This window comes from Lingula anatina, chromosome 9, assembly GCF_051362555.1.
Source record: "Lingula anatina isolate TDL-2025a chromosome 9, LinAna3.0, whole genome shotgun sequence".
NCBI classification, from domain to species: domain Eukaryota; kingdom Metazoa; phylum Brachiopoda; class Lingulata; order Lingulida; family Lingulidae; genus Lingula; species Lingula anatina.
The window spans coordinates 390,721-403,439 of record NC_141775.1 but is presented as its reverse complement, the minus strand read 5'-3'; the positions used below and the strand labels follow the sequence as shown (position 1 = coordinate 403,439).

The following is a 12,719-nucleotide window of genomic DNA, read 5'->3' as shown; positions in this document are numbered from 1 at the left end:
AAGCACTCCCTTACTATCTTTATTTATTTTTTAAATCTATGACATAAAATGTTTTATTATTATCATTATTATTATTATTTCATTATCATTGTTATAACAATACTAAAAATCATAGCAATAATAACAACAACAACAATAATAATAATAATAATAATAATAATAATAATAATAACGGTAGTTGAACTCCTTATTGTTGAGAAGCAATCATATCTAACAGAGTCGAGCAGAGGAGAATCGTTAAAATAACAAAACACCTGGGGCATTTCAACGTGACGTCACTCACTTCTCCGTGACTGCTATAGAGGGCAGCAGTATACGTTGTGAACCATGCAGCTGTCTGCGTTCTTCTTTAAATTTGAGACAGACCACTTTGGCGTTTTCATTATACATGCATAGCTGTTTTTTGTCTGTAATACACATATCCTGCTTACTCCTACCATCTAATGCTAAGTTTTGTTCTTGATTTCTGCTCTATTTGATTTCACAGGTTTGGCATTATAAGGTATTATGACAAGTGCCTGGGGGTACTACACCAGAGGTCAGTTCCACACGTCCGTTCTCTTTTGACCCCCTGGAGTTTCTGAAACATTCCATCTAGCTTGGGACGGATGAGTGAGAGGCGCACGTCAATGAAATTAACATTGTAAAGAATCAAAACAACAAAATTAATTTATATCAAGGTACACGTAGATTAAAGTTACATGTAAGAGTCTATGTGGGGTCTAGAACAATGTTAAATGTGTGGTTACAGAATTGCATACTTACAGAGTTGAAAAAAAAAACATAAAGTGATTGGCAACTAATTTTTGTGGTCCACAAGTAAACTCTCTTTTTTCTCGTCTTTGAATGTAGTTACGAATGGCGTTCGGAGAAAATAAACATACTGTACTAGATCTTTGCAGGTGTTCCATCGATCAGTGATCTTTTGGCAATAAACGGTGTGCAAAGCCTAGAATTTTACACGTGTTGCAATTAACAAGAAAGCCACATTGCCTTTCGTGATTATTTTCTGTAATGAAGCGTGAGACAAAGCGGTTGGACGTGAGGATATGAGGCAAGCTGTGTAGTAAAGAGTCTTCTGCTCAGCCTGCAATAGTCGAATCATAAGATTCATCCTTTTCCGATTCTCTCTCTCTCTCTCTCTCTCTCTCTCGCACAAGCGTATAACGAGCGAAACGAGAAAAAAAAATGCAACATGTTCCATTCCTAAGGCTTGTGTGCTACTTCTTATGGTAAATACTCGTACTACTGTTTCATTTTTGGCTTCACCTCGCCTGAGTATTTTTTCTTTCCAAGAGTACCCCCAGAACACACAAACACACATAATCACCCACACCCACACATGCACACATTTTAACAAAAATCCTGGATCCACCAGATAATAATGGCCAGTGAATGGCGATACCATTGCTTAAAGGGATAATAACTCTTCGTACGATATCTATATTTCACAATAAAAACATTGGGAACAACTCATAGAAATATAATAAATTCTGTTTTACCACAAAAACGGCAAATATAGCTATTATTCTGATATCTGAACTTGTCTTCAGATCACGTGACCTCCACTGATGGCTGTACTCTGTTATAATCTCTTAAGAGATTTTAACAAAAAACAAACTTTTTAGAAAAAAACAGGGACTAACTTTGAATGTAAAAATGGATTTATTAACCATTGGTAAGTATGGGAAAATTGTTGTTTACTCCTGGAAAATTCATTTTTTGGCCAAAACGAAGAGTTATTATACCTTTAATCTAATACTGCTTTTTTCATAATGTTACGACCATCCCAAGACTTTAATCGGCACCTTCCAACTATTATATCTGATTATTTACATCCACCCTTCGCTATCCTGTAGTGCTACAATTAAAGCACATATGAAGCACTGAAACAGAGATAAATTAATCAAGTTTTGGTCACATGAAGTTGAGAACACATTTATTCCCAAAAATGTCTACAAAGTGAGCTTTTTATGTTTTGGTTTTTTGGGCCTCTGTCGAACATGGCCGATCCCGTAAGGTCATTGGGTATGAATGTTAATCCGTTCTCCGGCAGCATGCTGTTCTAATTATTGCCTTCCGGAACATCAGTAGATCAAAGAACAGATTAATAAGTGCTCGCTGGCTTCCCACTCCAAAATGTCAAATCATCCTAACCCGTAGAGCTATATGTTGTTACCTAGCACCTTATTGTACATGTATTTGTAAACTACATTGTACAAGCTGCCGGTATATGTGTCCTACTGCGGCGTGTACAGCTTAAAAATTTTGTCAAGTTCATTTCGTTTTCTGGTGACGCTGTCTTATAATCCTATGTATCCTGATATAGCAACAATATAAAGGGAGTGATTTTCTTCTCCAAAGCCCCATCCCATTATCCTCCATTCTTCCAATCCTCCATCCCCACATCCTGCATGCCACTGAACACACATCATACTATGACAACAGTAACTGAAACGTCTTGCTTTCACCAACTAATTGTAGATATTTATGAGTGGAATGTACATTCTTACCTGTCAGAGCCATCTCTCAACACACCTGGACATTAGCATGCCTACCATGTTCAAAGAGAGCTCTTGGAATATGTATAACCTTTAAAGTACGCATGCGGGCGTAAGCTTAAGGATAAGCCGTGGTGACGTCACACTGTTTCCTAGAATTACGTAACTGTCAAAGTGTGTCCATAGGTCATTGTATCGATTGTAAGCGGCACACAAAGGTACTTCCACTGCTATCTTACAAGCGCAATAATCATTTCAACAAATGACCATTACACCCGAATCTATTTGGTATCTTTTCATTATTAGTACGTACTTTCTGACTCGAGGCCAACGCATTTCCCGAAAATATTAAGGCAGTATTTTTATATGTTACTGACAAAACATTATTTTTGATCCTGAGAAAATAACTTACCTATTCTGTTCAAATTTAATGAATAATTACTGTATATCAACCTTGAATTTAATCTGTTAAGACAGTCGTGGAGCCGGTTTCAATTACAGCGATTTTTATGATCCATCAGGGAATTACGCTATACGTCAGAACCTGTTTTCTACTTGTTTAATTAGACGTGGATTAATGTTCTCAGAGAGCTCGCGGACATCCTCTGTCGTCAGGTATTTATTAGAGATTCCAGAAATCACGCCACACTCTTCCGGTGTATGCAGAAGAGATGACCAGTGAACGGCAAGGGGGCGGGGAAAGGCTTGCTAGGAGAGAGAGAGAGAGAGAGAGAGAGAGATAGATAAAATTCAAGATTAAAGCTTACATGTCTACCATTCTACACCATACACGATATATATTTTGATCAATTGTTTAACCACGTTTAATTTATTCATTATTTTGATAAACAAAATCTGAATATGAGAATACTAGAATATCACTCTCCTCATATTTTAATCTCAAAACAAACAAACATACAAAAATTCAATAATAGTTTCTTCTATTTCTGACTTCAGAGAATATTATTCCACTATCGCACAACAAGACTGTTGAAACCTTTCAAAACAGGATATTATGCGGTTTTTTATAGAGTGCAATGAACTAGATAACGTTTCCATCTATTAGATTCAAACAAGCACTGTTCTTTTGCCTGTGATTGCAGCAAACATTCCCCCCCTCTCTGGAACTAATTTGCTTGCAACTCAACCAAAAAGGACTTCCGAGGCCATTTCAAGAACCGGAAGTGAGACAGCGTAACCCTGGTGACGCGTGTCTGGTTTCCTGATTCTGGTGGCGCAGTGTCACGTAAAACAAGCCACGTTGCTTGGGGATAAGTTGGTGCTCTTACCTGAAGTCACGCATAGAGATTTAGAGTTTGACAGACAAGTGCGTCATCTCAACTCAAGTGACTGTTCCTACCAAACGACCGGTGTGACAGAAGTGATAGTCCTAGGAATGGAAGTCCGGGGTCCCATAGTACAGGTTGGGGTTGGTAGGAGTGTTGGTTAAGTAATTGAGACGAATGTCACCTGTACAAATTAATGGGAAACGGACTACGATTCCTAGCGTACTAGTTGTTATAAAGATACAAGCAACGGTCTGCAAAAGTCTACCCAATGTACTAACTGCTGTTCGCATCCCAACACCTTATTCCACTCAGTATATAATAAATAGCTCGCTAATGGAGCACGATACAAATCCATAAGCAGATAGGCCCCTACGTGTAATTGCTATAATTATTCACTTTTCGTTTTTACGCACTCGAGACCACACGGGAGGCAAAGGGTTTTCATGGTTATTCTCCAATTATCACATGAAAAAAGGAATGCAATTTATACTTTAAAGGGGGGTGGGGTGATAAGGTAGACGCGTGCAGTTGTCTAAAAGCTAACTGTCCAATTTTTTTGTTTAAATCACCAGTGAAAAGTTAAAAAAGAACCGAGTTTCTCGGCATTCGTCATCAGACCAATAGGTAAGAGGCGTGTGGTTAGAAATGACATGGAATTATGGTTTTAAACGTGCGAGTTCTTAAAAAAGTTGAACTCGGGGCGGTTTTCGCTCACCCAGTATCTGTAAGTTTTAAATTGGTAACATGTCCAAATGATGTATATATGTACTTGGGCTGCCCTTATTTACTTGTTGAGTATATAACATTTAACTTAAACATTATTAAGTATACAATCAGATAATCCACTTTAGATGTTCATTGTCAGTAATTTCTGAAGTCAATCCAGGTTAGCCATCTTTCTACTGGAAATCGCCAGAAAAAGCGTATTAGAAGAATTTGGCTCTTTTGAGGTGAACGTGCTTGCAGAAATGGAAACGTCTCAAAACAGTGGCCCAAAAAGGAGCACATGATGAACATGAGCTAAAGGAATAATTGTCCGTTTCCCGTTCAAGCTGTTTATTTTGCAACGTATAATATGTCTGTGAAATTTGCATTTATATCACTCTCCAGGACAAGTAACACGTATATCATAGTACTAATGGGAATTTTTGACATAATTGCTTGCACTAAATCAGAACTTGGACAGAGGAATACATGACGGTTTTTCTCGCTTTTCTCCCACGAGATTCGTTTTGATTTGATAAGTCGAATTATTTAGTAGCGACAGGATTCAAATGCCAAATAAAAATGCTTGTTTGCCTTCTTTTAAATTGTTTACGTGGGTTTCTGGCCTTGTATCTCTTCCACGAATATTCTTGGAAAAAAGTAACAACACAGAGTCAGATTGGGTGCTAACTATGATGTTTTTGCAATAATCAAATAATCAAAATAGAAACTGCTTCCCAATTCTAGAATTTCTTGGCACTCAAGTGTAGCTTTTGCAAAAGCTTTAGTGCTTTGACATTTCCACGCATATTTTAAACATGAACTGTACTGATCAGAAGCCGACTGTTTATCTAAAAATACCTGTCAAACAACAGCAACGGAGAAACGTCAGTTCGTTATGCCAGCGTGTTCATAAGATATGTACAGCATAGTTCACTAGTATGCAAACACGCTTTATATGACTGCAAAAACACTGTATCTGTTGAGAATTCTTATAGATAACTCTTTCGGGAATCCCAATGTATTATTTCGTACTTTTATTAATAGGATTCTTATCTATCTATTTTCACCTACTGATAAAGAATGGATGAAGAACCGCACACTTATTATCGGATGTTTTTTTTTTCGACATAAAGTGTGAATTGGAGCTAACTCACTAAACCGCGACATAATTTTCACACAAAGTTGTGTCAACGCCTATAAGGTGATGGCTTATATTGCCGTGCACAAATCGGGATTAACGCATGCAAAGTACATTTATGCATGCAAAATACATTTACGCTTACAACAACCTTATTTTCCGGGTTAGAATCACGTTTGATAAGGGCAGCGTCCATATTAAGCCTAATCGCATTTACAAGTCATAACACTCAAAACTCATTTCCACCAAAAAATAATATGCGTGTACATTGTTCACTGCGTCTCCATTTAAACAGAACGTTGAGAGGAAAAATCACTGTGTACGAAACTAATTGATTTTATCTATATACGATCTTAATGTGTATGTTTTTTTCTCCCATTGGAATTCCAAGATAAAACAATGGCTTGAAGTAACCTAATTGTGGACATGATACATTTTTACGATCTTTGACTCAAATAAAAGTGTATCGTCATTCAGTTGCACAGAAAACATCCTTTATGCGTCTATTAGCCCTAATAGTGCATCAACCTTCAATTGGCTCATGAATACGACGGAATAGCAAAAACAATCGCATAAATGGTGCTATCGATTTGAGATATATCCCAATCTAGATCTTGTGAAATGGAATTATCGTATTTTTGTGCACTTTAAACCAATTTTGTGTACATTGACCCGAACCAGGGCAGCGTTCCTGAAACCTTACTGCTATTACAACAGCGAACTTAGGGCAAAAGTCACTATTAACTTTTTACCGCAGTATTTTCAGGTTGGGTCGGACTAAATCGGTAAAACCAACTAAATTGAAGAAGTATTTGTATAAAACACAAAATACAATTTTTCTCTGAAATACCAATACCAGTACACAGCAGAAATTTTACCACTTTATCGCGGGTCAAAATAGACGTAATATTTGAGTACTTAAATTTAGTTCCTTTGTAAAAATAAACAGCCTGTATATTCACTGATATGAACCATGCATGCCTTTTATGTCAACATGAAGAAGTCCTAAAATATCAATTGTTATGTTGGTCACTTTCAATGATAATGCTCTTTAAAAAGGATCTTCTCCTTTAGTTAAAATCTGAACTCGACCTATATATCTTACATGTAGTAAAAGTGCAACACATACAAATGGATAGGTGACATTTTGCGGTCACGTCGCAGGCGCTTTATACATTTTTGCGCAAGTAACGTAGTAAGAGTATGTAACATCTTGCGTCTAAATTTCTAACCGCTTTGGAATGGAGTTAAGGATCATTTACCTGGGCAACTTGATTTTGTAAAGAAGCTGGCATAACTGGGATTGGAATGAGACGCACTAACATCTCTGTTAGTGATAGTAAAAGAGCTGGCAAGCCATTCAGATCACGGCAGCTGATAAATTTGTACACCAATTTGCTCGCCAGCTGTGTGAGAGTGATTTTTGTACACCTGTCGTCCAAATGCAAATGAAATGGGTTGTACATTTTTGAACAAAACTTTTCATGAAATATCTTTGAAAATTTCATGAGAACGATATCGATGTCAAAAATTCTGGATAAATAAATAAATTAATTTATTTTCAGATAACTAAAACGAGAAAACAATTCTGCATACCTATGTCATCTGTCCTACATACATGTCTTACTCCTAAACGTCTACCATACATTGAGCTTCACCCCAATGCAAATCTCTAGTTCCTTTCTGGCAAGGTAATAGTAATGTATCAAAAGCAGCGGAATCACTAAATATACCTAACATATTGCCATTAACCAAGAGGCATATCTAAACGTTTATTTTGCCGCTGAACCCCGTGCTAACATTTGTGGTAAGATACTAAGAGGTTCTCCACATGTTTCTTTGCTTGGTGCGCTCAAATTTGGGCTACAGACAACATAATTCACATAGATATTAAGACCGAAAATTGGACAACTTTCAGACAAAAAAACTGGATTTTCTTCAGTTCGAGATAATCCCATAATAGTCCCTTTAAGTAAAGTACGTCCTTCTATTGCTTTGTAAATTAAGGAATGTATTTTTGTTAAAACAGGCGCAATGTTCAGTTAAAATGGACAACTACTGGTTAGTCCTGGGTTAACATACTGTGGTCTTAAATATAACACATATTTCGGGCTATAATAGGACTTTGCTGAAATAGGTCCCATTGTTAATGTAGTCAGTCTAGTTGAGAAACGTGCGTTGCAATTGACCAGATGGTTAAATAGACTCTGGCTTAATCAGAGAATAGGTTGGAATGAATGAATGAACAAATGAATGGATGGATGAATGAGTGAGTGAACGAATGAATGAATGAGTGATTGAATGAATGGATGAATGGAGAAGTGGACGAAATTAACTTGAACATCACCTTCCTATGCTTACAATATCTGTCTTGCTTACGTAGTCCACTAAAATCGCAAAGTGAATGAATAAATAAAATTAATGCAAGTCGTGTTGTACATGTATGCCTTCGTCAATTCGATTAAATGTCTGCCAAGTAAATCTGTAGACATGTTAATCAATCTGCTACGACAATCAAGAACTAACTACCTGACGATGATGGCTATAATAGAATAAATAGCATAAATAGCAGGCAATTAGCTGGTAAACTTCCCCTTGGAATCAACTTTATACAGTCGTGATGAATCTAAGAACTGGCGTGTAAGGGCTGATGATTCCTGTATGCGGTTATTAAGCCGTTATTACTTAAAGTGGATATTGCCTGTAGAATCATGTCCAGGTCATTAACTGTTTATTGTCTTACCTGTATCGTTGGAGCGCCGGCAATCCTCCTCAAAGTCGACCTTCAAAGGACTTTGTTCTATGGACGAGGGGCGTGTTCCTAAAAGATATCAAAAAAATAAGAATATGTAGTTTTATGCGTGTAACTGTAATGAGACTAGAGAACAATCTAGCCAGGATTGCGAACCTCCGCCAAGAAAAAAAAACAAAAAACAAAAAAATATGTTTACATGTTAAGAGACACCAATTAAGTTGAAACTGTAATTACATCTCTCCGCCTTGAGTAAATTTCTTTCCGGCCAATTCCGTCATATTGTGTGAAGACATTTATAAAACGTCCTATCCACTACCAGATGATCAAACAGCTATTTCAACTGCATTGGTAACAATTCCGTTCGTCTGCACACTAGATAAAAGTAACAAGGTATGTTTCTATTTGTTCAGATGTTGAAGACGTTATATCAAGTATTACCTTAATGTGTTAGATAGTTTACATTACCAATCATACCCTGCTTTCATTGTACATACAATGTTCAAAACAAGGCCTCTCGTTTCCGTGTTAATTAGAGAGCAGTTCCTTGCAGTTTGGTGAACTCTTGTTCTGGTGTTCATTTCCTGATTTCTGTTGTACGGCTTTGCGTTATTATTTTGTTCCTGTGAAATATCCACCCACTCTTTTATCTGCAGTAATTTAATCATATTATTTCAGCAATTCAACGGACACAAATTGAATGTTGAATTTGGCGATGTATGTAGTTGTCATTGGTGTATGGGTTATGGCACTTAATTGTTTGTTTATTTGACCTTTTTATTCATGGAACTATTCCTTCTTTCAAATGTACATTGATTCGTTTATTATTGGTAAATTCTTTTTTTGTAAACAGACTACAATCACATATGTCATTTTTCAAGTTCACCAGATATTCAAGAAGGAGAAGCAAGGAGCCATTAAGCCGGGATTGATGTCTGTATTTCTGACTCACAGCAGATGGTTTGTTCGACGGATCAAACTGACTTTTTGAATCTATTCTCTTTCTGAAGCCTAGAAAATAAATAGATGGCGAAATGGCTCCTAAGATTTTTCATTTTGATTGTTCCAATTTACTTTTTTTTCATCTTTTTCGATATTCCATTTGAAGCACATGTTATCTGACCTTTAGAATCAAATGCTTTATCAAAGCGGTGCAGTTATTGGGCTGATCCGAGACATATTGAAGCACGACTTGCACAGAATCCTACAATGTCAAAAGACGGCGTGGGTGGAGAGCAAAATTTTCTTCAAAGCCGCGGATGGATTTGAAAAATGAATGTTTTATCAGTAGAGGGAAAGATGGCAAACAATAAACACCAGACAGAGCTCGTTCACACGTGCGAAATACTCAAGGCTGTATGCCTCTTCTTGCCGTCATGGTTGAGTATTTTAAAGCAAATTTAACACGTCGATAGAAAAGTATAAACTTCAAGAAGGCGTTGGCGTATATTTTAGCTTGATAGAACAGTCGAGTGATTATTCTTCCGTCTTGATTGTCAACATTTACGAGGCAAAAGTCCACGCCTTTTGTGTCTTTCTGCAAAACACCTAAATTTGGCATATATACGGGAAATCCTGATTGTGGAGTAAATGAGTGGATTTCCTCTTTTGTTAGTTCCTCACCACTGATTGAGTCACTTATTACGGCGGATTTGTAGGAACTTGCTTTGGATGAAGAGTTATGCCCCAGTGACAACCTTGCAATAATCTCACTTACTTTGACCATTCATCCATGCGTATATCGTTTAATTGGTACGGCATAGTTGTTAAGTTGCATAAGCACAAGCGATAACAAACTCCGAGGAGTTTTTAATTAAAGTGACTTAGCTGACTTTTGCAGCTCTCAGGGCTATAACACAGACACACAAAAGTTTCTATTTTAAACGGATGTCTCAGCGACATCGAAGTTTAGTCAGAACCCACAGAAAAGTCCAATGGCACCCGCCATATTTATATAGTTGAACTTAATACAAAAATTGCTTTGTATATTCGATGAAATTTGGAATCATGGCAGTCAATTCAAAAAGAAACCTCTCTCTCTCATTTATGGTTTTGGCTATTTGTTTACTTTCATAAAAGCGCATTTTATTCATGCATCATACGTTCCCGTCCTCCGTTCAAAGAACTTTCTTTAAAATCGATCCGCGACTCAACCTGACTCGATGGACCCATCTAAACCCAAAAACATTGCTCTCAAAGGTTCAGCTAGCAATTACCTAATACATAAAGATGATTCACTCAATTACTGATAGGCAAAAACAGAAAATAAAACATTGAAAACGAAAATGCCAGCTGTCGTACATGGACATGATCTTAATTCCCTCTTTTTCATTTAAGGAAAATGTATCAACTGAGCAAATACCAAAATCCCACATCGCCGCTAAATAGAAAGCACGGTGATTATAACTGCGGATGAAAAAAATCTCAAGATGCGTTCTAGAAAACGAGATAGTTATCTCTTCCAATAACATGCTGTCTACACGGATCGATGGGAGTTCATTCAAAAGATCCTCGTTGCGATTTCTCAAACGTAGCCCCTGGGGACAAGTTGAGGTCACCTTAGGGATTATTCGCCTTAACCAGACGGTGGATAAGGCTAGCCACAAGACCGGAATCGCCCGATAAATGAAAGGAATGTCCCTTCTCGGCGTTTCCACTGAGATGGTTTGTGCTGACTTAGCACGAGCCGGGGTTGCAATTATACCAATCGTAAATACATGCCCACGCAAGCAATCAAAATGTTTTTGATTATAAAAAAACTTCAAGTAATCGTTATTTAACGAGTGCAAAATAGATGTTCTGATTTTGAGAATAGAGTTCATTAGCTCCGCTGAATAAAAAGATGATCAAAATGTGGACTGTCAAATTTTTACTCACTGTGTATAACGGTCTGATCGTTACCCTCTTTAGAATCCAACAAAAGTTTGCATACCTGGTTACACTCAGAAAAGTAATAAATCCTATCCTTTATCCAAACCGTTTTTTTACCAAACCCAGTATTAATATAATTGTCCATCTCTTTAAAATGTGCGTCTGTCCCTGTGTTTTCACTTTGCCAAGACTTTTGCTCTTCGATTTCTTAGAATAACGTTGCTGTTAATTTGATGATATTTAGTTGCCGAGGTAAGTTTGAGTAGGGTCGGACATATTGATTATGCTGCCCACGCCTGATGTGTTTGATTATTTCCAATATTCATTGCGGGGGATTATTTGACCAGTACTTAAGAGCATCAGCGGCAGTTTATGCATACAAGAAACTTGATTTGATAAAACCATAGACTTAATGTAAAGAGGAATCTATCTATCTATCTATCTATCTATCTATCTATCAATCTATCTCTCTATCTATCTAAATACCTATTTAGATTTTTTAACGTTGAGCAGTTAATTCTCTCTTGCTTTTACAACTCTCAGTGAGAAGCAACATGTACCAGTGACCCATCGATGATCTCTTATAAGTGTTCTTTTCTTATTAATACTTACATGTACAAGCGGATAGTCATTATTACACTGTATTTCATATATCATGCCTGCTTGTAACTCTATAGAGGTAATCCTTTCATCAAGCTATCCGTGGTACGGCTATTGAGAACGTGAGTTTATAAGCTCGTACAAACCGCTGACATAGTTTGACGTCTTATAGTTGTCTTCAGAATACCTATAAGGGTTCGCTTTAGGACGCACAACTACGGCGCGTTCTTTTATACTTTCGTCCGATCACGAGTTCATTCTAATTGAGCTGTAGCATTTATCACAGGTAGAATGTGAAAAGTGCATATAAATAGCCAAACTTATCATAATGACTTTCGAAGAATTTCTTCTGATCGACATATCTCCTCCTATATTTTTTTAACAGTTGCAAGATGTATGAAATCACGGGGTTTCTTTTACCATATTTGCACACATAATTTTCAATGTAGATATGAATTGCAGCCTGTTTTGTTAGGTAACAACATGTGTATCGTTGAAGAAGTATTTTAGTAGAAGAGGAACATGGTGTGTGTGACAAGAGAGCGTGGAACATTCTTAGAGGTTTGTATATTACCCACTGCAAGTAGACAACTGATGAAAACATCGAGCACTGCCTGAAAATGGCACCCCAAATAAACACTCATTTTGAATAAAAATTATTTTTCTCCAATCAAGGTTCACACACTCTTCATTTCAATGGATTTAGTTCAGAGTTCTGATAATCTCCGTTCTAAATGCGGTTATACATGCATGTACAGTATTCCTCATATTCTACGACATACGTTGGCGAAGCTAAAACAGCCCTTCCTGCTTGTATGGTTGTTACAGCAATAGATTTCTAAAGTATACAAAATAGCAGA

General features: G+C 37.0%; 1 protein-coding gene across 1 annotated transcript in view; it reads right to left on the bottom strand.

Moving 5' to 3' along the window:
• The window catches only part of LOC106171573 (G protein-coupled receptor dmsr-1-like), a 45,256-nt gene that overhangs the window by 12,836 nt on the left and 19,701 nt on the right, over window positions 1-12,719 (bottom strand). Inside the window, exon 3 of the mRNA XM_086995987.1 lies at window positions 8,380-8,457. The gene's annotated coding sequence lies outside the window, so the exon portion shown is untranslated. The remainder of the gene's footprint in view (window positions 1-8,379; window positions 8,458-12,719) is intronic.